The following is a 24,665-nucleotide window of genomic DNA, read 5'->3' as shown; positions in this document are numbered from 1 at the left end:
TGCTACTGTTTTATGTTTTTGGTTTGTCGGCCACGACGCATGTGGCACCTTAGCTTCCGGACCAGGGATCAAACCCATACCCCCTGCATTGGAAGGCGAAGTCTTAACCGCAGGACCGCCAGGGATGTCTGTCCCTCTTATACTTATTGAATAAAAGTCAGTTACATTGAATCAACTAGAATTTTACTGGTTATTTTGTCTTGATTTCTCACCCAGAACTGGAGCTTTATATTTTCAGCTTCTAAAAAAGGCATGTGGGGCTTCCCTGGTGGCGCAGTGGTTGAGAATCTGTCTGCTAATGCAGGGGACACGGGTTCAAGCCCTGGTCTGGGAAGATCCCACATGCCGCGGAGCAACTGGGCCCATGAGCCACAGCTACTGAGCCTGCGTGTCTGGAGCCTGTGCTCCGCAACAAGAGAGGCCGCGATAGTGAGAGGCCCGCGCACCGTGATGAAGAGTGGCCCCCACTTGCCACAACTAGAGAAAGCCCTCGCACAGAAACGAAGACCCAACACAGCCAAAAATAAATAAATAAATTAATAAAATGTCTCTTTGTCTTTAAAAAAAAAAATTAAAAAAAAAAAAAGGCATGTGGTACTACCTGTTCCTTGCTGTCTTTTTTAAGGATGGTCTATATTCTCTCTTTTTTTAAAAAATTTATTTATTTATTTATTTATTTTTGGCTGCATTGGGTCTTCGTTGCTGTGTGCGGCCTTTCTCTAGTTGCGGCGAGCAGGGGCTACTCTTTGTTGCGGTGCACAGTCTTCTCATTGCGGTGGCTTCTCTTGTTGCGGAGCACAAGCTCTAGGTGCACGGGCTTCAGTAGTTGTGGCATGCAGGCTCAGTAGCTGTGGCTCATGGGCTCTAGAGCTCAGGCTCAGTAGTTGTGGCGCACAGGCTTAGTTCCTCTGCCGCATGTGGGGTCTTCCCAGACCAAGGCTCAAACCCATATCCCCTGCATTGGCAGGCTGATTCTTAACCACGGTGCCACCAAGAAAGTCCCTATGTTCTCTTGAGATGAAGCCCTGTCTCCTCTTTCTGTGGGTTGCCTTCATTACAAGGCCTTTCCGAGAGTTGTTTGGTGCGCCATCTTCATCGAGGTATGTCCCAGTTCACTTCCTGTGGCTTACCTGTTGGACAGTATTCTTTAGTAATGAGGCCTCTGCCTTGGAAGAAAGAGCAGAGGTCTGTAACCCTCATTGTTACACTGCCACTCGAGAGAGTCTGCCTGTCCTTCTAGATAGACCCTCATGCCTGCAGGGGGCAAACGACACAGACACAAGGACACCAATGGCAATTAGCAATGGCGTTTGGCTTTCTCATTACCTTCTTGGCAAAATCCGTTGTCTGTAGAATAGGCTTCTGGGAAGAAACCACAAGGCCATAATGACCACAAGAGGGCACCAGCGCACCTTCAACAGCCTTTACCTCCAAAAACTCTGGGAAGGTCTCCCGGTGCAAGGGTAGGATAGAATGAATACACATTGGATTGGAAAGGAATAGAAAAAGAAAAAAGAAAAAAATTTCATCATATTGTTATGTCTAACTGGAAGGCCTGCTTACCAGGCTTTTATTTATGCATCCAGAACCTCCTTAAATGTAGGAATAACAGGAACATTATACAATAATAGCCAGACAAGGGATTAGATTGAAAAATATTCTAAATAGGGATGTGAATAGGTCAGTAGACTTTAAAACAGAATAAACCTCACTTCGAAGCAAGGTAGCTATGGAAACATTACCAAAATCATTCTGTTACTTCATGGCTGCAGTGGTTTCTGCAGCCAGGAAATGCTGTCAAGGGAGGGCAGAATATTATTTTCTTATAAATAATACAACATAGGATCCTATATGGAAAGTTGCAAGAAATTAGATTTCAGAGGTAGAGATGTTTCAACAAAAATACCCAACAGCTTTAATTTGGTTTCTGATAAATTGGCCCTGGGTTTGCAGTTGTTAAGTTTTTCTCTATTTCTGTTTTCTGTTGCAGAAAGAAAGGGAGCCTGTGAGAGGATATATTTCCATGTCTCTGGATATATTATATACACACATATGCGTGCACATTTAGCATGGCTGATAGAAGTCACCTGTTCATCCCTGGTGTGACCCACGTGAGGGCAGGTGACCTATATTTAGCCCTTAGACAAGGGGCTTACTTTCTTGTAGGGCGTGGAGCCATGCTGCCTGAGGCCACAGGGTCCTGCCACTGACTCTCTGAGACCTTAGACCAACCGCCCATGCCCTTGAGCTTCCCAGCAAACCCCAATGAGCACATAAAGGCCATTATACACAGCTGTGCCCTGACCATGCTGATCATGTAGGTGGAGGTGTGGGTAAACAAAGTAGGTTGGTGTAAGAGGGGTAGATGTTTGGTAAGTAAAAGTGGTACTTGCCCTGGAGATATGGTCAATGTCATGCTGGTAGGTGCTCAGGACTAAGAGTGAAAATTTGATGCTATTATGAGGTCATTCATCCAGAGACCAGTCATGCCCCCATCCTGGCCTGACATGCATCCCTTATCCCCACAGAGTTTCAAGGGAGCTGTATTCGCAAAGAACAATAACAAATTGGGACTCAAATACCCAATAACAACAATGCAGCATGCTTTGGTAAGAGACCAAGTTGTTCATGTGCTTGAGGTCTCAAGACTAAGAAGTGGGCTCTCCTAGCTCCCACTGAACCTAAATATTGGTTTGTTACTTATGGCCACATAGAGAAGGGAATTCCGAGAGGTGGGGGTGGGTAGCATCACACAGAGGAAGCCATGGCTTAACTGTATGTGTGGGGAAGAAGAGAGGAAAGGAGTAGAGTATCCCTGACTATTATTTAAAAAGAAAGTGTCCCTTTGTAAAGGGCTAAAAGTATGATTTAAACTACAGATGGATATAATATTTTAATCCTAAATGAAAGATAATGTAAATAATAAGCATGGATCTGACTTGAATAAAGATTTTAAAATAGTAAAAAAAAAAAAAAAAAAAAAAAAAAAGAAAGTGTCCCATTCAATATCATGAGGGTGGAGGTGGGTAGGAATTTTGTACAGTCAAACTTTTCTCGGGACAAGAGATCTTAGGTTCCTCCTCTTCCAGAGAAGTGAATTTAACACTTTAGTGACCATCAGAATCACCTAGGGGGCAAACACCCGTTGCTGGGCTCCACTTCAGTTTCTGATTCAGTAGGGCTGTAGTGAGGCCAAGGACTCTGCTGACAAATTACTGAGGATGCTGATGTCACTGGTTCAGGGACCATGCTTTTTGAACCATAGCTCTAGAACACTGTAAGTGGTTTAGGTCAAGTATCAACAATGTAGGTGTGACATGGATTTAATTCTGTCTCTGAAACAGAAAACTAGTTGAGGGCTCATTACTTAAAGAAAAACTTATAATTCACACAACATACAATTCCTCCAATTGAACGTGTGTAACTTAATAGGTTTTGGTATATTCACAGAGTTGTGTAACTTTCATCACCCCAAAAAGGAAACCCATACCTATTAGCAATCATTCCCTATTCCTCCCCACTCCTTGAGCCATAGGCCACCACTTAATACTTTCTTCTGGACACTTCATGTAATCATACAATATGTTGTTTTTTGTGACTGGCTTCTTTCACTTAGCTTAATGTTTTCAAAGTTCATCCATGTTGTAGCATGTACCAGTACTCCATTTCTTTATATTGCCTAATAATATTTAATTGTATGTGTATATACCACATTTGATTTATCCATTCATTAGCTGATGGACATTTGGGTTGTTTCTACTTTTTGGCTATTATGATTAATGCCACTATGAACATTCATGTACAAATTTTTGTGTGGATAAATAATTTTATCTTTCTTGGGTATATACTTAGGAATGGATTTGCTGGGTTATATTATAAGCCTATATTTAGCATTTTGAGGAATTGCCAAATTGTTTTCCAAAGTGGCTGAAATTTTACATTTTACATTCCCATCAGCAGTGAGGGTTCAATTTCTCCACATCCTCACCAACTCTTGTCTTTTGATTAAAGCCATTCTAGTGGGCCTGAAGTGGTAGCTTATGTTATTTTCATTTGTATTTCCATGATGGCTAATGATGTTGAGCATCTTTTCATGTGCTTATCAGCTATTTGTGTATCTTCTTTGGAGATATGTCTATTCTGATCCTTTGACCATTTTAAATTGGGTTACTAGTCTTTTTTTTTTTTTTTTTTTTTTTTTTTTTAGATTTTTTTTTTTTTTTTTTTTTTTTTTTAATCAGTCATCTTCTCTTTTTTTTTTTTTTTTTTTTTAAAGGATTTTCTTATTTATTTATTTATTTATTTATTTATTTTTGGCTGTGTTGGGTCTTCGGTTCGTGCGAGGGCTTTCTCCAGTTGCGGCAAGCGGGGGCCACTCTTCATCGCGGTGCGGGGACCGCTCTTCATCGCGGTGCGCGGGCCTTTCTCTATCGCGGCCCCTCCCGTCGCGGGGCACAGGCTCCAGACGCGCAGGCTCAGCAATTGTGGCTCACGGGCCCAGCTGCTCCGTGGCATGTGGGATCTTCCCAGACCAGGGCTCGAACCCGTGTCCCCTGCATTAGCAGGCAGATTCTCAACCACTGCGCCACCAGGGAAGCCCCCTACTAGTCTTTTTATTGTTGAGTTGTAAGAGTTCTTTATATTCTATAATATATAAAATCCTTTATCAGAGATACAACTCAAAAACATTTCTCACCCTATGTGTGTGTTGTCTTTTCATTGTCCTAATGATGCCTTTTGAAGAACAAGGGTTTTTAAAATTTTCGATGATGTCCAGTGTATAGATTTTTTCTTTTATCACTTATGCTTTTGGTGTCATATCTAAGAAAGTATTCACTGCCTAATCCAATGTCATGAAGATTTATTTCTATGTTTTCTTCTAAGAGTTTTATAGTTTTAGCTTTTACATTTATGTCTGTGATCAATTTGGAGTTAATTTTTGTGTATGGTGTAAGGAAGGGGTCCAACTTCATTCTTTTGCATGTGGGTATCCAGTTGTCACCCATTTAAAATATGGTAAATAAAAAAAAAAAAGTAGAGCAACAAAAAAGCTCCTTTTTTTGTGGGAACTTTTGAATATTGATATGGTTTGAACAGTATTTATTTTTGTGGCTTTGCTCGTACCTGATCAAGTACATTTATTCCTCCAATAAATACTTTCAGAGCATCTACTTTTTGCCAAGCATGTCTAAGTTCCTGGTGATACAGCAACAAATAAAGCAAAGATCTTGCCTACCTGTAGCTTACATGCTAGTGAGGAAGATGAGCATGAGCAAAATAAATGAATAAATACATAGTATACTGCAGTCATGATAAGCATTATGAAGAAAAAGCAGAGTGAAAGGATAGAAGTGATGTGAGGGCTGGGGAAAGAATGCTATTTTATATTGAGTAGGAAAGTCAGGGAATGCTTCTCCAAAGTGGCCACATTTTTCAGTGACCTGAATTACATAAGGAGGCAAGCCATGTAAATATCTGGAAGATGTGTTCCAAGCAGGGGAAGAGAAAATGCAAATGCCATGGAGCGAGAGTGTGCTTGGGTTCTTCTAGGAAGAGTAAGTAAGGCAGTGAGGCTAGAGTGTGATGCATGAGGGGAAGATGGGTGGAAAATAATGTTGGAGAGGTAGTCATGGGAAAACCAGACTTCCCCAAATTTCTGATCTTTTGCCTAAGAATGCATTTTTCCCTACAATATTTGTATTGGCCTTGAACAAAAATCAATACTATTCTTTTTTCCCCAATGAATCTAGTACCTGCCTCAAAACTTTTAGCAAAAAAGTTAAGAATAGGGACTTCCCTGGTGGTGCAGCAGATTTGACTCTGCACTCCCAATGCAGGGGACCTGGGTTTGATCTCTGGTCAGGGAACTAAATCCCACATGCATGCCACAACTAAGAGTTTGCATGCTACAACTAAGGAGCCTGTGTGCTGCAACTAAGGAGTCTGCCTGCCACACTAAGGAGCTGATGAGCTGCAACTAAGGAGCCCTGGAGCTGCAACTGAGGAGCCTGCGAGCTGCAACTAAGACCCGGTGCAAATAAATAAATATTTAAAAAAAATTAAGAATAAAGAATACAAATAATTGTATGAACATAATTCTAAGGCATAGATTTCCTTGGAAATAAACAAACAAACATCAAAATAATTCAAAAGAAAAAAGTAATTGAAATAAAGAAACTTTCAGAGTCCTTCTTTGTTTTCCAATGTGATTTCCATTAATCAAACCTTCCCCTTTTCTTTGTTTAAGGTCCATGGCCAGGTCTGCAGGCTGCCCAAAAAGTCTCTCCTCTACAACAGGGTAATAGGGAGCTGCCCAGACAGGGACTGCAATTCCCATACCCTCTTGCAGTAGTTGGGGCCATGTGATCAGTTCTCAGCGATGGAATATGAGTGGAAGTGATGTGAACCACTTCTAAGCTGTGCCCTTTAAGAGGCAGGTGAAACTTCTCTAGGTTCTTTCCCTTTACACCAGCTGGATGCAGAGGTTGCAGAGAATGATGGGGCTCTAGAGGATGGTGTAGCCACAAACTGGAAGGAGCCAGGATTCCCTGAGTCATTATGTGATGAAGAGCTTCCTGCTGACTCAGAAATGCTTGCCTTGGATTGTTATGTGATTTGAGCTATTACATTTGTGAATACATTTGCTAAGGCAATTTAGCCTACCATAACTACAGTAAATACCCTACATACTAACCTTCAAGTTGCAAACTTTCAAAGACACAAATGTGCGTTTGCATGTCCAATCACGTAAGTTAGTTCACGTGTCTGGCGTACATTGTCATGTGCATGCATCCTCTACAAGTGGTTGTGCTTTTGTGTACTTTACTGTACAGTACTGTATAGAGGTATAGTAGTATGGCATCTTTATTTCAAGCCCAGGATGTTCGGAGCAAGAGTAAAAGCAGCAGTGATGTAGCTGCTACTGCTAAGAAGCACCAAGTGATAACGATGGAACTTGCTGTGCAACATGAGCTGCTTACTAATGAAGACCTGATGGAATTGGAGATGCAGAGAAAGATGAAGAGAGACAAGAGGAAGAAGTAACTGAAGAACTGAAGAGATTCACGATGCAGGAAATGGCAAGGGGATTTTCTTTATTTGAGGAGGCACTGTTAGTTTTTGAGGCACAGGACCCAAACATAGAACAGTAAACAAAGGTTGCAGCAGTCGTGAAGAAAGCAATCCAGTGCTACCGTGTCATCTATGACGAGAAAGAAAAGAGCTACTACCCAGACATCACTGGATCGTTTTTTCAAAAGGGTAGATAGAATTGAATCCAGCAAGGAACCAGAACCTGTGCCATCAATGTCAGGCGTGAGTGAAATTGCATCTTGCGCTCCATCTCCTATGGCTCATGATCCTTCAGCTCTACCATCTCCCACCTCCTCTCCCTCCTCCAGTCAGTGACTCTTCCTGCCTGTTCACTCGATGCCAGCCCCTGTATGCCAGCTGTTGTACTGCAGTACTGTACTTTTCAAGGTACTGTACTGTAAGATTAAAAATGTTCTCTTTATTTTTTGTGTTTGTTTTTTATGTACTATTTGTGTGAAAATGTTATAAACCTATTACAGTACAGCAGTATATAGCTGATTGTGTTAGTTGGGTACCTAGCCTAACTTAGTTGGACTTACGAACAAATTGGACTTACAAAAGCACTCTTGGAACGGAACTCATTCATATGCAGGGGACTTACTCTAATATAAATTCAACTTAGAAAGACAAAAAGTAGACTACTTGGAAAGCCAGACTTAAGGGGATTAGGGTTGAGAACAATGTTAAATTGGGCTCTGAGAAAGAGGCATCTGGACTGAGGAGGTCTGGGATTGAATGGTTCCCCTCTCTGGTCATGTGCATTGGTGTTGCATGGCTAAAGATCTTTCAATTTTTTTCTGTGCCCTTGGCAGTAGAGGTGAAGGGGTAGGTGTGTGTGGTAGTGGGAGTGTGGCAGTGGTAATGGGGCAGGGGATGAGCCCTTGAATGTGTCTTTAGGAGCACCTGGACAAGTGGCTTGAGATGGGACCTGACCCAGCGAGGGTCACTGGGTCCTGAGTTCGTCCATCATCTCTGTTCTGCCAATGTGCTTAGGATTGCAGACCCCTCAGTAGACTGTAAATGGGAACTTATTGGTTCAATAGCACACTGACTTTTTTTTAAACTAAAAGAATAAAGATTTTTATTAGGCATTGTAAGCAGCATTAAATAATTTTCAAATTCACCTCATCAAAATCAAGCCACAATCAATCAAACAGAACAGTAGTTCATTGTCGCACAATTCACAAGTTAGGGCAAAACTCCCATCACCTTACATTAGGACGTTAAGATAATTATTTGGCTCTTGAGGGCAGGGAGTGAGGTGCTATACCTCATTCTTGATCACATAAACCAACTGTTATGGAAAGAGTGGTCATTTATACGAGGCAGAGAATTCTGGGCTGATGACACTGGCCACAAAGGTCAAATGGTCACTAGTGAATCTGGGCCCAAACTTAGCTGAGAAAAATAGATGAAGGCACATTAACTTTGGGCAAGTCAAATATGTTAGAGCTGAGGTGAATTTAGGTGAGTGTAGTAAATGATGACATCAAAATTTTGACAAGTGTTTTGTAATTTAAAGATGAGAAATCTGCCTGTAACTTGTGTTTGTACTTGTGTTTTCTACTCTTTTTCTTTTTCCCTAGAATATTTTTAAAGACAAAAATTCAAAAAACATTTTCACTTTTGTCTCAGCTAGACTAAGATGAAAAAGATACTTATTAAAATCTAAGCCAAGATTGGTAGGAAGAGTAAACTGCCACCAGAACAGTTATGGTGACAGTGGTCATCTCTCCTAGAGGAGGGAAGGGGATGGGGTAAGTGAGGACAGTGGTCCTCTCTGGGAGAATGTTAAGGATGGAGATGGTTTGTCCTCTTACTCTTCTTGAGTATTCCCTCACAAGATTTTTGTGTGTGAGTGTGTGTGTGTGTGTGTGGTTGTTAACTTTTTATTTGAAATCATTTAAAACTTATAGTAAAGTTGCAAGAATAAGGGGAGAACACAGAACACCCATATACCCTTTCCCCATATTCACGTATCTTAACATTTTGTTGGATTTGCTTTATCGCTTGTGAGTCCGCATGTGCTAACACGTAAATACACGTACATAATTTCTCTTTTGAACAATTTGAATGAAGGTGGTATACCTCAGTGTGTATTTCCTAAGACTAAGAATAGACTCTTAACCACAATACAGTTATCAATTTCATGACATTTAACATTGATACAATACTTTGATCTAATCTACCTACTATATTTCAATTTTTTCAGTTGACCCAGTAATGTCCCTTGTGGCATTTTCTCCCCACGGCTCTAGCATTCCAATTAGTTGTTACGTTTTTAATCTCTTTATCTGGAACATTTCTATAGCCTTTCTTTGTCTTTGAAGACATTGTCCTTTTTGAAGAATTCAGTCCTTTTTAATATATGTATACAGAATGTTCTTCATTTTTACTTTGTCTGATGTTTCTTTTTTTTTTTTAAACTTTGGGTTTATTTATTTATTTATTTATTTATTTATTTATTTATTTATTTATGGCTGTGTTGGGTCTTCGTTTCTGTGCGAGGGCTTTCTCCAGTTGCGGCAAGCGGGGGCCACTCTTCATCGCGGGGCGCGGGCCTCTCACCATCGCGGCCTCTCCTGTTGCGGAGCACAGGCTCCAGACGCGCAGGCTCAGCAATTGTGGCTCACGGGCCTAGTTGCTCTACGGCATGTGGGATCCTCCCAGACCAGGGCTCGAACCCCCGTCCCCTGCATTGGCAGGCAGATTCTCAACCACTGCGCCACCAGGGAAGCCCTGTCTGATGTTTCTTGATGGTCAGCTTCAGGTTATAATACAGGCATAATCTTCAGATAGCATCACATCTGGAGGCACACAAAGTCCAGCTGCCTCTCATTGGTGATGCTAATTTTGTTCCCCATCCTCCTCTCAGGAGACCCTTTAAGACCATGAAGACATTCTGTTCCTCCTCAACAATTCCCTCCAGATTTAGCAACCATCGATGATTCTTGCTTGGACCAATCTTTGCTCTGGTGGTTGCAAGATGATGATTTCCCACCTCCAGCCCTCCCCTCATTTGCCAGTCAGCATTTGGCACACCCTGTGATTCTGATTCTGTTATAAGAGCACCTTTCTTTATAGACCTCAGGAGGAATTGATTCTCATGATGTACAAATTTGAATTCTATTTTTGTATATAGGAATAGGATGTTTTACCCTTATACCTGACAACCTACTAAAATAAGATATTAAAGAAAAACATCTCCATCTTGGTTTTAAAATATTATATTCTGCTTAAATATGGTTTAGGTAGAACAAGGATTGTGAGTGAATTGGAGGTCTTTAGCCCTTATTAGACAAGCAAGTAAGAAAACGAACATTTGACTCTCATGGACAGAAGGGCTGGTTGAAGAAGGACTTCCTCTTTGTGTGAAATCATACCCTTCTCACTAGATTAAAAGAAAAACTACTTGTGTGTGTGTGTGTGTGTGTGTATATGCTCCACACCATGGGTGGTAGTATGTGGCATGAATCTAACCACTTTCTCTTTTTGGCTGTTGGCAAATGGTGTGGAGTAGAAGATCAGTCTCTCACACAGAAGAGCAGAATGATTAGACAGCAAGACTGTTAATTAGAATGTTAGGACATAGCAGGGCACCACCTCAATGAGAAGCTGTATGAAGGCAGCTAAGATTGTGGAAAGCTAGAGAGAAACCATGTGAAATATTTATTGGTGCCCAAATCTCTAACGCCCTGAAGAAAAAAAAATGCCAAGTACCAACTCTAAACAGGATTTAAACTCTCAGGAAAGACACAGGGTGAATTCTAGCTGAAGTTTTGGGCAAGTGCCAAGATTAGATTAAGCAGTGAATGATTGCTGTTAAAAGTAGCAATGAGGTATATGTATTTCTTTAATCTTGCTCTAAATGCTGTAATCAATTTTTATCTATAATAATTTGAGATGAATTGTCATGCTTTGTTAACATAATAAAGTATTCTATTTCTATAGAAAAAGCACAGAGGCATGGAAAAGCATGTTAACGTCTTTCTCCTGTGGGAAGCCTTTTGTTCCAATTTATGGTCACAGTCCAAGGCTGGGTCGGCCCAGGAGCAGCCAGCTCAGACTGTAGTCATGGTTATAAGAGGGAAGGGTCCACATGTGCAAACTCCAAAACCCAAACCTGCAAAAGAAGGTAGCAAACAAGTTCCTTGGAGGAATGAGAGATGATGCCAGGGGCCATGAAGGGGCCAGGAGCCCATGGAGCCAGGAATCCTGCCCTGCACCTGATGGGTGTGTGGGGCTCTGAAGTCAGGGAGATGACTTTTGGCATAGAGATCAATTGAAAAGTTGGTGAAGCCTTGAATACGCCAGCCTCTTCTTCTAGATGTCTCCTATCCTCACAATGGGGCCAATATGTGCCATTTTCCAAATAGCTTTCCGCCATGTTCCTGTCCTTGCTGATGCCACACAGCCTAAACTACTAAGGACTGGGGCCCCGTTAAGAGAGTATTTTCCCCTAAGTGTTAGAAAAAGGTAAAGGGGCTTCCAGAAGAGATGCCTTAGAAACCGTTGATATACAGTGCAAAGGGTGGAGGCAAAAGCCCTTCTTCTTTTTTTTTTTCTTAAATTTTATTTATTTATTTTTGGCTGTGTTGGGTCTTTGTTGCTGTGCGCGGGCTTTCTCTAGTTGCGGTGAGTGGGACCACTCTTTGATGCGGTGCATGGGCTTCTCATTGTGGTGGCTTCTCTTGTTGCAGAGCATGGGCTCTAGGCGTGCGGGCTCAGTAGTTGTAGCACTCGCGCTCAGTAGTTGTGGCTGGCGGGCTCTAGAGCACAGGCTCAGTAGTTGTGGCGCACGGGCTTAGTTGCTCCGTGGCATGTGGGAGCTTCCCGGACCAGGATCGAACCTGTGTCCCCTGCATTGGCAGGCGGATTCTTAACCACTGCGCCAACAGGGAAGTCCCAAAAGCCCTTTTTAATTAAAAAGAAAGCTGTTTGGAAGCCAGGCAGGGGACAGGAAAGTGTAAGGTGGAAGCACTGGCCACAACAGCCATATTGTTTGAATTGTAGCCCACCATTTCCAAGCTGCGTGATCTCGGGTGTTAGTTACCTAAACTCTCCAGTCATTGCTTTTGCCATTCTCATCATAGAGTTAATAGCACTTACCTCTTGGTGCTGTGAGGAGTAAATTTAATAATTTATGTAAATCTCTTAGTACAAAGCTTGAAACACAATAAGCATTAAATAAGTGGTGGCCAGTGTTAGGAGCTATTATTGCCGTGCCTAAATTACAGTGCCTGGTATTGAAATGCCTGTGCAATCTGTCTCCAGCCTGCCTACTTATCTTGTTTCCTGCCATTCATCCATTCATTCCTGCTGTATTTGTTCATCTTGAACTTGCACCTGGCTCTAGCTAGGCCTGTGCCCATTTCTTCTCCTTCTTCTCACCTTCATTCTTACTATGGCTTCCGGATGAAAAGCCCCTTCTCATGCTTTCATCTCACCCTCTGAGGCTCAGCGTAAGTCCCATTTCCTCCCTGAAGCCCTTTACAGCTATTTCTGCTCACTGTAGGCTCTACTGTTCTCTAAATCACTGTTGTAATTACTGTTTGTGTCACAGAGTTTGGTGCTGGATTATATGGAGAAAAACTTTCTGTGATGGTGGAAATATTCTATAGTTGAATTGTCCAAAAAGTAGCCACTAACCTTATGTGGCTATTGAGCATTTTATATGCAGCTAGTGTTATTAAAGGAGTTAATTTTAAATTCTTTTTCATTTTAATTAATTCAACTTTACATTTTTAAGAAAATTTTTTATTGGAGTATAGTTGACTTACAATGCTGTGTTAGTTTCAGGTGTACAGCAAAATGAATCAGTTATACATATACATAGATTCACTCTTTTTTAGATTCTTTTCCCATATAGGTCATTACAAAGTACTGAGTTGAGTTCCCTGTGCTATACAGTAGGTTCTTATTAGTTATCTATTTTATATATAGTGGGGTGTGTATGTCAATCCCAATCTCCCAGTTTATCCCTCCCCCTCTTCCCCCCTGGTAACCATAAGTTTGTTTTTTACATCTGTGACTCTATTTCTGTTTTGTAAATACATTCATTTGTGCCATTTTTTTTTTAGATTCCACATATAAGCAATATCATATGATATAATGCCATTTGCAGCAACATGGATGGACCTAGAGATTGTCATACTGAGTGAAGTAAGTCAACTTTACATTTGAATGGCACCTTTGCCCAATGTGTCCACCATCTACCCTGATAAAAGCTCTTGTAAGAGGTACTACTCATGTGTTCCCACTGGCCTCCTGGGGCCAAACCGATTTTCTCTTCCCATGGTGTCCCTTTTGCCCATAGAGAAATCAGGGGTGGATTTCGGAAAAAAAGGAAAACATGGGATAGAGGGGCAGTGCTCAATCAGAGGAGGTGGGTGTGAGCTAGACTGAAGCTGGGATGAATGGGACGCAGTCTGATGCCTTCCATCTGTTTGTGAGTAATCCTGTAGAATTGTCTTCGTTGTTCAGCAGGATTTACAGGAGCCCTGGTGACCTACTTGCCTTACAGCCTCACATGTGAGTGAAGTCTCTTGTGGTGGCCACTGAGTCATTGTGTCCGACCCGTGGACCTGACCCTTTCAGGGATCCCTGGAGATGGTGCTATAGCATCCCATTTGGCCTGGACCAAGCCTCTGCTTGGCTCTTCCTTCCAAACTTGACCTTTCTTAGAGAATCCTCAGATCTGGCTCTGATTTCAGACTCTTCAGAGCTGCCTCAGTCTCCTCCCTGTCTATCTTGAGTCTATTCTTCTGTATATCCCAATAGTTCATGAACCTTTAGAGATCACAGACCTCTTTGAGAAGCTGATGAATGCTATGGACACTCTTCTTAGGAAAATGCACATGGCCATATTCATTATGCAATTTTGCTGACTGTTTTGGGAAGGTCACAGATCCCTTGAAGCCCAGGCCCAGGTCTGAGAGCCTTGGTTAAGAACATGTTCTTTAATCTGACCTTAGAGGGTTTTATATGCTATTCCTTCCTTTCTCAGCACCAGCTCAGCTCTAACTAATTCTGTACTTGTTGGGCAATGTTTGTATGACTGGTTGAGGGCTCTAGTTACCTCATGACAGGAACAGTCACTCTGAATAGCTAGGGGGAGTATTTCAGTTTCTATAAATATCTATCCTCATTTGTAGGTTAATAGATGAGCATTATGGCTTCTAAATCCTTTCCCCACCTTACAAAAGAGTTTTTAGAGCCTGGTGATATCTAGGTGAAATGATGAAATTCATAAAACAGCAGTACTGAGCTGCAGTCTCGGAGCTGAGCATGCCCTCTCCACACCCACCCTCATCACCTCCAGTTAATTAGAGGTTTCCAGCCCTGGATCTGTCATGTAGGATCATTCATATCCTCAGCTGAACTTTGAATGTGCACTTCTCTAACTTGGCTGGGCTTTCTTCTGATCTCGCCTGATCCTCTATCTCACAGACCACAAAACTTTAGAGTTAGAGGACATGTTGAGACCATTTCTTGCAGAGGCCCAGGGAGGGAAGAGGCTGGTCCAAGGTTCCACAGCTGGTGGTGACAAGGCAGGGCTAGAACCCAGCTGCCTTCTTTTTTTGTTTTTTTCTTTTAATTTTTTGGCCACGCAGCATGGCACGTGGGATCTTAATTCCCCGACCAGGGTTCGAACCTGTGCCACCTGCATTGGGAGCATGGAGTCTTAACCACTGGTCTGCCAGGGAAGTCCCCAGCTGCCTTCTATACCAGCTCAGTCTCTCAATTTCTCTATGCTTTATGAGTGATTTGTCCTTGAGTTTTGGCTAAAATGACTTAGGAAGTAGAGTCTGTATCATATGTGTAGAGACACCCCATTGCATGCCTTGGATATATTCTTGCAAATTTGATAATAAAGTGAATTTCAGTAAATTATATATTCTATCATGTCTTTCAAAGATTAGAGAGGTATTCCTTCTGTAAAAGCTTTCAGCCTTGGGTATACACATGGATATAATAGAAAAAACCCATGTGCTTAGAGGGAAAATAATTTTCTGATGAAATATTCAAATAATGTTCAGAATAAACCAACACATATTAACGTGTGAGATAACAATCTTTTTGTCTAGAGGAAGATATAGCCTATTTCTTTAAATTGAATATGCATTTTTCTCTATCCACAGGTAAATATTCCTTTTGAAAATCTTTCTGCTCTCTGAGGGGTTTATCTTGCATGATTACTTTTAATTGTTTATTTAACAGCCTGGATTAGCTTGCTGCAATGTTTGCTTAGTATCTTGTGTAAATTCTTTGTCATTAAAAGTCAGTTTTCCTGATAGCATTATTAAGATTTATTATTTCTATGAGTATGACTTTCTCTGCTGTGGGGTTTCTGTAAGTGGAATAGACAAAGAGGGAAGCAGTTATTTTGGTTTTTACTAGCCATGGGATAGTTTATTTTACAATTTAATTTAAAAAAACTCTAAAAGTTTATATGAGATAACATAAAGTTTTGGATGCTTTAGAAAGAAAGTCTGATGTCAGTTTTCCCTCAGTTGCTTGCCATGATTATCTTTCCCGGGGCCAAAATGATCATAGTAACTTTCTTAGCCTGGTCCTGCAGCCAGTACATTTTGTACTATAGATGATTCCAAGAGGAAGGAAGAGCTTAAACAAACGAGCTGCAGATAAAATCCTCAAACTTTATATTAATTAATCATTTCAGCCTGCTCCTGCACTAAACTTTTAACTAGAGCAGCTAATAGGAAGCAAATGGATGGGTTTGAATTTCATCTCTTTTTGTTTTCCCTGCTCACTCTCTGGAAAAGGGGCTAATGAGCAGTGAAATGGCCAGGCATGAGCTGCAGAGGAGAGGACGCTCTGCCTGGGGAGCCTGCCGCTTTGTAATTGGCTCCTGAATTATCACAAGGTGCCCCATGGTTTTATGAAGGTGTCTGAAATGGCCAGGATCCAGCTTCAAGGGGAGTCAGGAGAAGAAAATATGGTGTTCCAAAGGGAATGATGTCCACTCTGTCCACTGGATTGAAGCTGTACTCCCAAAGAAGGCTCCTTAGAGGAAAAACAGTGAAAGGCAAATATGGGTGTGCAAAGTATGTGTTTACAGTACAGATGCTGACACTCTTTAACCTAATAGCAAGCTGTTGCCTAAGCATCTTTCAGAGGGTAATTAAAAGGCTCCTACACGCACCGAAACCAATTATATTAAAATTTTATTTGTAGGGAGTTCTCAAGACTTTTAAGGTAAAAAAAATCAGAATTCATAACCCAGTGGAAGATGTCTTCCTGCCACGGGCAACAGGAATGCTGCCAAGGAGATCCCAGTTAAAGACCAGGGCTTGGTTACAAAGGCGGAGACCTCAAATCAGCTTTCCTCTGACCCAATCCAGGGCTACTTTAATGAGGGAAGGAAAAAGTTCACTACTGCAGCATTATTAAGTAGAAACTGGAAGAAAGAACTCGTTATTCCTTTGGAAAAAAAGACCAAAGAAATGATGTGGGCCTGCCTGAAGAAGTTTCAGTGGCAGAAGGGTTTGGAAAATCAATGTTGAGAGGCTTCTAAGAAGATGCTTTTTTTCTGGAGAGCTGCATTCTTTGGGCATAATAAATGGTTCATATTTGTTGTTTGTGTGTTTGTTCATTGTCAAAAAATCCAGCAGGTCAATCTGCATGCCCCAGCTGAATCCAGGAGAGAGGCATCCTTATTCAGATGCTGAATAAGGAGATTCAGCTCCTTATTCTCACACTGTCACTGACTGACTGTGTGATCTCAGAGAAGTCACTTTCCTGCTCTGAGCCTCAGTATCCTAGGATCTGTAAAATGGAAGGAACACTTCCAGCTCTAAAAAGCCTCAATCCTGCTGTAATAATACTCTGGATTCAGAAAATGTCTCCTCTTCTAACCCCTAAATAATTTGGAAAATGCTGCCAGCCTTTAAAACCCCTCTATAATTCACAGGTATTAATTTCTTCTTATTGCAGTTGGAGTTATGGAGAGTCAGTGAAGTTAAGTGGCAGGCACAAGGTGACCTTGCCATCTTTCAGAGGAGCATAAAGAACTGTACTCCTGACTTCAGCCCAGAGCTTAAGACATTCAGGCCCAAATTGCATGGAAAATGATAAAGATTCTGATGGAATTTGATGTATGGTGTTTTCCTTAATTAACCACGTCACATCAACTCAGTCATATGGGTCTTTCCATTTCCTCATCAGGCCTCTCTGCCCTTTTTGTTCTTTGACCAGAGTCCATCAACAGTAGCTGTAGCTAAAGATACCAGGATGTGAGTGATGTCATCTTTTGCTATATCTGTGGGGTGAGGGATGTGACGTGAGTGCCTGCGTATGTGGGGACAACTCATATATCACAAACTTCCTTCCCTGGAGGATGTTCTGACACCCATTCTCCACATTCCCAACCAGGGCTGTCTCCAAAGTCTGAGTGAAGAGACGTATTGGGCTGAAAACTTGGGGCCCTTTGCAAGGATGTATCTTTGGCTGGCAGCTCCCACCCATGTTTCTTGTCCCAACCAGTCAGCATTCTCTGCTCCAGGTCCCTGCCACAAGTTCTGTCAATGGCTCTGGGATCTCCTGGGGGAGTTTCAGGTATGACTGGTACATGGGCATTTGATATTTTCACCACTTTCTCTCTCCAGCTCTGACTCATAGGATGCTGATTCTTGTCACTGCTGCTCTAGGTCTTGGTGTAAGTCGCTGGGCCTGCAGCTGAGAATGACTGAGAGTGTCATCTCTGGTTGTAGCCCATTACGCTTGAACCAAACTTCTGTACCTCCTTTCTCTCTTTTCTCAGGTAGGACTTACTTTATTTTATTTTTTATCATCCTTAATTATAGTTTACATTAATGTTTATATTGATTTTTAAGAAAATTTTTATTGGAGTATAGTTGATTTACAGTGTTGTGTTAGTTTCAGGTATACAGAAAAGTGAATCAGTTATACACATACATATATCCACTCTTTTTTAAGATTCTTTTCCCATATAGGCCATTACAGAGTATTGAGTAGAGTTCCCTGTGCTATACAGTAGGTTCTTATAGTTATCTATTTTATATATAGTAGGGTGTATATGCCAATCTCAATCTCCCAATTTATCCCTACCCCCTCTTACCCCCTGGTAACCATAAGTTTGTTTTCTACATCTGTGACTCTACTTCTGTTTTGTAAATAAATTCATCTGTACCCTTTTTTTAGATCCCACATGTAAGCAATAGCATATGATATGTCTTTCTCTGTCTGACTTACTTCACTCAGTATGACAATCGCTAGGATAGGACTTACTTTAGAGGGTCCTTAGTTCTCCACATGAAGAGACCCCTCATATCTGAGTCTTCAGGCTCAAGCTGAAGTCCTCACCTCTGTGGATTCTAGATGTGGAGTCAAAGCTGCCCTCGAGCTCTTGATATCGGGGTCCATGATGCCCAAAGACAGTAAGGAGAACCCTCAGTTAGCTCGCTCTTCCCCCTGGTGGGAGAGCCTGTCTCTATGAGACAGGAGGGGAGGAAGGTATTTGGTCCCCACTTCTGTGGCTTGCTGCCCTCCCAGAACACACCCCAGGCTCCCTTTGACCAAAGAAAAAAGTGGAGAACTTGCCTCTGTAATGACCCTCTCATCTTTCTCTGCTTCTGCAATTCTTCAATGCCCGTTACTGGAAGTATGGTGTGTCCTTAAGCTCCACTTGCCTGCTAGGACTCTCCATCATGCTGCCTATCTTGGCCTGGCCGCCATAGACAGGGCCTTGTGCTGGGAGCCTCTCCTCTTCTTTTCCTCCCCATCTGTCCAGGGTGCCACTCCATCAAGAGCTGATCTTTTCTGGAAAATGATAAGCTGAGATGTTGGATAATGATCATGACGATACCCTACCTCTTTAGCTGGCTGTTCCTGATGGAATGTGGTCAGAGCCGAGAGGTGATACCTACCTTTTGGGTTTCAGGACTGAAGACCAAGAGCCTTGCCATAAACATGAAGATGATAGCTCACCTGGGAATGGGTGGGGACCCTGCCTGTTGAGACAATCCACACAGGTGGCCCTTCACTTATCTCTTTGCCATCCTCCAGGGATCGTTATAACTAAAACTTATGGTTGGATGACTATTTATTTATTTATTTAATTTGGCTGCACCAGGTCTTTGTTATGGCATGTGGGATCTTCACTGAGGCATGTGGGATCTAGTTCCCTGACCAGGGATTGAACCCTGGCCCCCTGCATTGGGATTGAAGAGTCTTACCCACTGGACCACCAGGGAAGGCCCTGGATGACTGTTTAGACCCAGAGCGTGCTGCCTCTCTGGGAAGGCACTTGTGCCTGATGATATTTAAGATAATTCATGTAATCTGTCTGCTATAGAGTAAGGAAAGCTGACAGAAGAGATCAAGTCTGGGGCTTCATTCAGTAGGCAACAGGGGAGTGGAAGGTGGATATAATAGAATTAAAATGGTGACTAGTGGAAGCCACAGAGGCAAGAGAAGTGGGTGAGGATACAAACAGACAGAAGAGGGTATTGGAAACATTTGAGCCCAGTTATTTTAGGGAGATCTGGGTTATGGACACAGAGAGGTTTAAGGAGGAATAAGGCAAGTAGGTGGAGGGAAAGGTACTGAATAGATTGGAATGAACGTTCTCCTTGGAGGAATCAAGTTGAAGGTCATAGTTAGATTTAAGGACAAGGGCAAAGGGACTGCTCTGGAAGTTCCAGACACTCATGCTCCCAGCAGTCCTTGGTGAGCAGATGGGAGGAAGGATGACTGAAAGAATGAATGAACACTGCCAGTAGACTCTCTGAGCTTACGAAGACTTGTTGGGTGAGTCAGAGTTATTAATATAAATAGTTACGGTGGCAACAATATGTCCCAGTGACAGTCCTATTTTAAAAATTAAATTAAAAATCTATTTAAAAATGTTGTTCTAAATCCTATGTGCATTCTCTTTTGCATTCTTTTGAGGACTCGAGCCTGTTATTTACAGTGTTTATTACTTTTAAGCATATGGGAGTACATATGATGTCTGTCCACTTGTTTTTAGAGCTGGTAAACAGACTGGGATCAGGACCAATATAATCACGTTCATTCTGCCACTGACCTTGCGCAGTGCTCTCCAAGGTCAGTAATGGTGGTTGGATTTTTGTCAGAATTGACTTGTTTTCAGCAGGAGCTGTGTCTCCCGCCTACTAACATTTGTAATCTCTCCTTACTACCTAGCCGGCTGTAAAATTACTAGTACAGTTACACCAGACAATGACTTTGTGATTTTCTACTTTTTTATTGATCAATAAACAGTTTTAAACCAAAAAACTCCGCAGTGAATATGGAAACTTATTTGGTACTTGTAACTACCTGCCTTGGAGAAGAGAGAGGGATTGGAAAGATAAGAGCCTTAGACTCCTGCTACCTTCTTCTTTTTTTAAAATAAATTTATTTATTTATTTATTTATTATTTATTTTTTTGGCTGTGTTGGGTCTTCGTTGCTGTGTGGGCTTTCTCTAGTTGCAGCGAGAGGGGGCTACTCTTTGTTGTGGTGCTCGGGCTTCTCATTGCGGTGGCTTCTCTTGTTGTAAAACGCAGGCTCTAGGTGCGTGGGCTCAGTACTTGTGGCTTGTGGGCTCTAGAGCACAGGCTCAGTAGTTGTGGCTCACGGGCTTAGTTGCTCTGCGGCATGTGGGACCTTCCTGGACCAGGACTCGAACCTGTGTCCCCTGCATTTGCAGGAGGATTCTTAACCACTGCACCACCAGGGAAATCCCTCCTGCTGCCCTCTTGATGGCAAAACCAATAGATGAAAATAGAAAAATGCAGTCATAGGTTAACAAAACGACTGACTACACTATGCTAAATAACCAATTGCTTTGCATGAAATTAACCCATTGTTTCCTTGTCCCCTGGATATATGTATCACCCTCTGTAAACTTCAAGAAGGCAGGCTTTGGCTGTTTGCCTTGTGCCAAACACAGTGCCTAGCCTAGAGTTAGTGTTAAGGAAAAAATAATAGAGCTATCAGGATTGACGAGAAGAGGGTGAATTTATGTCTCTGTTATATTGAGACTTGTTTCTAGGAATTTCCTTGCATAACTTCGATCTCTCCAGCTACAGTTAAAGAGAGACCCTGGGCCCTGTGTGTTTTGTGTTTCCTATGGCAGCAAATTTAGTTTACGACCATGGAAATACCTCTAGGTAGTAATGACTGTGTTTCCTATGGTTATGGCTTCCCATCAACTTATTCATTTTCTTTTGGTTTTGTTTTTGGGTAAATAGAATTTTCTAAATAAGTTTAGAAAATAAGGCAATATTTTTTAGTAAAACCAAATCAGTAACCAGCTAAGGATAACAGAAAATTTGTGATTTGAATAGAAAACTGTTCACATGGGTGCATTTTGAAAGATGGCAGAGGTTTCTTCTCACATTTGTTGATATCATCTGTTTTAACCAAGGAGCATTTGGAGGTAGGTTGAAGTGAAAGTGTGTGTGTGTGTGTGTGTGTGTGCGTGCGTGTGTGTGTGTGTGTGTGTGTGTTGAGCAATGCTGAGTCATTTGCTTTTCTGATAAGAAATGTTGAGAAACAGTCGACTTTTGGTTTTCCTCTTTTCCATGGGGACATCACTGACAAACACCTGTTGTCTGTGTAATGCTTAGAATTCAGAAATGGCAAATACAGTGATGACACAGCAGGGTATCAAGGAAAAGGGAAGGATAGAAGAGCTAGTTTATAGTTCATCAAAGTAAGAATACTCTTATCTTCCTTGAATAAAACATGTGCTTTAACTCACCAAATATGGAATCACAGACACTGGGACCTGGAAGGGCCTTGTCAGCCTCTCTTTCAGTCTGCTCATTTACACACAAGGAAACAGATCCAGAGCAGCTCAGGACTGTTTGAAGTCACACAGTGAGCCAGTGACAGAGCCCTCCCACTCTGGACTCCAGCCACACGTTGTGAAGAGGGATCGCCACCCCCGATTGTCCTCTACCAGGACATCCGCAGGAAACAAATCTGTGTTCCAGTTACAGATGGGACTCAAGTGGCCTTTCCCTCCATGCCTTTGCTGGTCTGTTTTCTCCAAGTGGCTTCCTCAGGTTGCTGGGTACCTTGGGGGTCCCCTTTCCAGGACATTGACAAGTAGCCTGGGGATAGAGCCTGGAGGGAGTTTAATTGTCATGCGACACTCAACCCACTTCTCCACATTGAGAAGGTTGTCCAGTGCCCATGGGCTCTATGTGTCACGGCTGCAGCCCAGCAGACCTAGTAGCAGTGAGGCATAAGGCCTTTCACTTAGCCAACTGATGAAAACTCTGTCCTTTTCAAAATGTCCCAGAAAGCTAAAATAACTCATATTTCCCACGCAACGTTAGAGCAGATTTATGCCCCTTTAAGAACACATGTGGTGCAAAAAGATGAAGGGAGAGAAGGGCCTAAAGTTTTACATATGGCACCAAGGTAATCCTAGCCGAGTTGGCTCCTCTCCGGAGAGCGCCTGCAGCGTATAATTAGAACAGAGATAGCCATCCCCACAGATCTACACTTGAGCAAATTGTGGCTATGACAAAATGGGAACCAAGGCTAAATTTATCAATAATGGGGTTTAAAAAAAGAAGACAAATGAAGTTGAAATTTCTCCTTGTTTATTTTAATGTGCAGAAAATTTTCTAGCTGATTTATGCCACGGCTCCAGTGTATTTTTCATTTTTTATTTATTTTGCAGTTAATTAGATTTCCAGCTTTTGCAGCCGGCCACTGCAATTGATCCCTGCAAAGATGGATTTATTGCTTAGGCAGGCAGAATTCTGACAATCTTCAGAGGTTGGAAAATAAAAGAAAACAGCGCATACGGAGAGCACTGTGGGTCACCATTGGGTCAGATCAGCAAGATACGTTACAGCTGGCAGGTTTATGCTAGAACTTCAGCACAAGCAACCTTCCTAAATGAGCAGCACCAGGATCCAGTGGAGTATTTTGTAGGATATTGTCAGTGATCCATGCTTAGGAGGAAATGTAGCTTAAGTTGGAGACGCCAAGGTAGATGTCAGATCCCAGATAGGTTGGACCCATGGTTGGAAAATTATTGATAGCTAAACTTGAATGTCATACCTTTGGTGGCTCAATAAGGAATGGGACCTTATTTTTGCTGTTAGGTGGCTTTGTTTGAATGGTGTAATGGCTCAGGGGGCAGAACCAATATGGGACTCATGCCTTCAGCTACTCTTTGCAGAAGGTTCTGGAAATTTGTCAGCTGATAAGCAGCAGAACATTGCCCTCAGCCTGCAAAGGTCAGACATCCATTCAACCATTCCCCTAGCCATGCATCCATGCATCCATGCAATAATTTTTTTTTATTGAGCCCCTACTATATGCTAAGCCCTTTGTTTGGTGCTGAGCATAGAAAATGAATAATAAAAAAACATAGTCCCTACCCTCATGGAGATTCTAACCTATTGGGCAAGTACTAATTACAAGTTTGCTGAGAATTAGTAAAGAGAAATTCAGGAAGCTGCAGTTACATATTACAGGTGGACCTACCCTGATCTGGGGGTTGGGGAAGTCTTCCAGGAGGAAATGCTGTGAGCTGAGAACTGAGAGACTGAATATACAAATAGACAATTGTCAGATCATATGTAAAATAGAACTCTGACACATCATCTGCAGCAATCAGCCCAGGAAACCAGCCTATTATCTACAGTAACCAGCCTGGGCGGCCAGCCTGCTATCTATGTCATACTTATAGGAAGTCAGACCACTCTCTCTAACAACCAGTCCAGGAAGCCAAACAATAACTCATATAACAATTGGCCCCAAATGGCCAGGACTTAATTAATAACTGACAGCTTCCCTAATTTTTGTCCTTACTTCCAACTTAGGATCAACCAGAGAAAGCCAAATCTGTACTCCTAACCAATCACATAGAATGCCCTACTTCTAGTTTTCCCACCTACAGCTTTCCCTTGCCAACAGCCTCCAATAAAGGCACACGTGAAACCTTCCCTTTTTCTGTTATAAAGCTTTCCAACTCCTCTGCCTGCCTTTGAGACTGTCAAAACTCAAGAGGTAGTGGCTGACTCTCTTCCTATAGCAAGCTCTGGATATATAGCTTTTGCTTGTTCTCATTTGGTTGGGCTTTGTTTTTTTCCACAGACCTGAAAAATGAGCACGTGTGGGCCAGACGGTGGTAGGGAAAAGAGTGTTCCAGGAGATGGAACAGCACATGCAAAGACTCTAAGATAAGAAAGACTAAGGCGGGCTTCCCTGGTGGCGCAGTGGCTAAGAATCTACCTGCCAACACAGGGGTCACAGGTTCGATCCCTGGTCCAGGAAGATCCCACATGCTACGGAGCAACTAAGCCCGTGTGCCACAACTACTGAGCCTGCGCTCTAGAGCCCATGAGCCACAGCTACTGAAGCCCATGCACCACAACTACTGAAGCCCACGCACCTACATCCCGTGCTCTGCAACAAGAGAAGCCACCTCAGTGTGAAGCCCGTGCACTGCAACAAAGAGAAGTCCCTGCTCACCGCAACTAGAGGAAATCCCACAGGCAGCAACAAAGACCCAACACAGCCAAAAATAAATAAAATAAGTAAATAAATTTATATATT

At 42.2% G+C, this 24,665-nt stretch overlaps 1 long non-coding RNA gene across 1 annotated transcript in view; it reads left to right on the top strand.

Moving 5' to 3' along the window:
* Positions 1-24,665, top strand: part of LOC102999210 (uncharacterized) — a 56,848-nt gene extending 32,183 nt beyond the window's left edge. The window contains exons 2-3 of the long non-coding RNA XR_009008083.1: positions 13,173-13,254; positions 24,204-24,665. This is a non-coding gene — a long non-coding RNA (uncharacterized LOC102999210). The remainder of the gene's footprint in view (positions 1-13,172; positions 13,255-24,203) is intronic.

This window comes from Balaenoptera acutorostrata, chromosome 4 (genome assembly GCF_949987535.1).
Source record: "Balaenoptera acutorostrata chromosome 4, mBalAcu1.1, whole genome shotgun sequence".
In the NCBI taxonomy this organism is placed as follows: Eukaryota; Metazoa; Chordata; class Mammalia; order Artiodactyla; family Balaenopteridae; genus Balaenoptera; species Balaenoptera acutorostrata.
The sequence above is the reverse complement of the archived record's forward strand: the minus strand, read 5'-3'. Positions and strand labels throughout refer to the sequence as shown.